General features: G+C 41.7%; 1 protein-coding gene across 1 annotated transcript in view; it reads left to right on the top strand.

The window, feature by feature from the left end:
• The window catches only part of LOC107100515 (NACHT, LRR and PYD domains-containing protein 12-like), a 69,157-nt gene that overhangs the window by 63,063 nt on the left and 3,696 nt on the right, over nucleotides 1-2,398 (top strand). The window lies entirely within an intron of this gene.

Genomic DNA, 2,398 nt, shown 5'->3' on the forward strand with positions numbered 1-2,398 from the left:
TATATATATATATATATATATATAGTAATACATTCCTATTCTATATTATATGGTTCTGACCCAGTTCAGAGAACGCAAGAAAAGGGAGACACTCTTCGTCTAAAAGTTCTGAAATAAAAATGTATTCAACACAAATCCAACTTTCGACCATGAAGTGTGAAAGTCAGTGAAATCAATGGTGTATGGTAAGCATTGGTGGATGGATGTGGAAGTGTTGAATTGTTTAGCACAATCATCTCCAAAGCTAAAGGCAGCACTGTACCTGTGGAGGAGGGCAAAGAAGACTTAATAAAAAGTGAGGGTTTAAAAACTAAGCGCCTTACCAGGTCCTCAGGGGCCCCATATCAGTAACCAGTGCTGGAAATAAAAGGTAAATGCCCAAATCAGCCACAAGGGGTCCTGCAGGATCAGAACAGTGGAACAAAAATACTGACCCAATTTAGGGTTTCTGTTATTATCAGAGCAAACCATGATAATTCTGACTGTTCATGGATTGAGATAGTTTTTCTGTCCAAATAAAATCAATTTCTTCCTCTTTGACTTGTTTCATTTTGTCTCTCAGACTTAGATCCTGTAACCTCTCAGGGAGAAGTTGTGAAGTTCTCTCATCAGTTCTGAGGTCCAAGTCCTGCTGTCTGAGAGAGATTTACCTGCAGAACAACAACCTGCAAGATTCAGGGGAGAAGTTTCTGTCTGGTTTGGACTGGACAGTATTCAGGTTAGGATTCATCAACCTGGTTCTTCTTGGTTCTAAAGAGGAACAGTATTCTCTGTTTCACAGATCTAAATCTTTTAAATGCTACGTTGATTATGTTCTGGTAAAGCCTTCTGAGTTTCTCAGCTGAACAGACAGCAGTTAGTTCATCATCTGTTTCATTATCTCAATTAGAATCATGGTGACCATTATCAAGTGCTGTCCAGGTCCCTCTGACCCGATGGGGCTTTGATGGAATTCCTCTTTAAATTCACTTTTCACTTTAGTTCTAACTATGTCCAGGACATAAACTATTTTGGCCCTTCTAGAACTATCTACTCACCGATTCTTGAAAAGTCTGTAGACTCCAGATGGCCTCCAGAGATACGCCTCCCTTCAAAGAACAAAGCAGGAGGACATAAATAATGACACAGCAAACACAGGAGAACCATCTGGAGTCAGAACCAGAATGAGTGAACAAACACACGATCATCCAGTTTCCAGTGGATGATGGTTGCTGGTTCCCCAGTTTTTGGACATCAAACTGGATCATCTGTGTCCAGAGTAAAGTTCCAGCAGAACATCAGAGATCTGAACCTTGTCTGCTTCTCTGAGACATGGAGAACCCCAGTGGTTCTGGACCTCACATTGATACGGTCCAAATATTTTACCCGCAATCAGTGGACAGAGCAGCAAAGGCAGGGACATCAGCAGGTGGTGGAGTGTGTGTCATATCTAATAACAGATGTTTTGATGGTGCGGACATCTGAACACTTTCCCATTCTGATTCAGCACATCTGGAGCATCTGTCCATCAGTTTACTTGCTCTGACCATCCTTCTGTCTCAGAACGTTTCCATCAGTAAATAACACAGCTGTCTATATTCCACCTCAGGCAATATGTGAGAGCTCTTCAAACTGGAGATGAAGAGCCAGACTGGATAGTGTCCACCTCCTGCCTGATTAAAGAGATGAGATAAAAAAAAAATGAGTTCAAACTGGGTTAAAACATGACAACTACAGGACGGGACTTTAGAGACGCTCCATTCAAATGGACAGGTCCAAATGTTGTACAGTTGGATTCTGAGTGAAGAACAGAACCAAGTAATGTCTGCTGTGGCAGAACCTTCAGTACTGAGACAGGAAAATCCACCTTGGTTGATTTGAACTCTTTAATATCCAAAGTAGGAAATGAGGAGAATTGGGTCCAGAGGCCTGGCTGACTGCAGCTTGGCTGACAGACATGAGCCAAGGTTCCTCAGCCATCAGCTAGATTTATACAGCATTGCTTATTGTTAGCAGCTGACAGACAGTACAGGCTGCATCATGTTGTCTGATTCTGATCTATCAGTTTTGTTTCTCCCACAATGGCTCAGACAATGTATGCAGCAGGTCACAGAGTCCAAATGACGCAGATCTAGTTCTTCCAGCAGCATGTCAGAGTGGAATCTGATCTGATCTATTACAATCAGTCTATTTGTAAAAATAAAAAAAAGAAGTGGGATGGTGGATTTTTTTCCTTTTTAGGCATAAAGCCTAATGAATATTATCTATTAACCTAAAAGCAATATGCATGGTATGGTTGTTACATGTCAGGTACGCCAGTCATTGACCTTGACCAAGGCACCTTACAGTAGAACTGCAGTCAGTCACTCCACAGGCATGGCTATCACTGCCCATACATAGTTAGCATGGCTATCACTGC

Source organism: Cyprinodon variegatus, unplaced genomic scaffold (assembly GCF_000732505.1).
Source record: "Cyprinodon variegatus isolate N-32 unplaced genomic scaffold, C_variegatus-1.0 Scaffold981, whole genome shotgun sequence".
Classification (NCBI taxonomy): domain Eukaryota; kingdom Metazoa; phylum Chordata; class Actinopteri; order Cyprinodontiformes; family Cyprinodontidae; genus Cyprinodon; species Cyprinodon variegatus.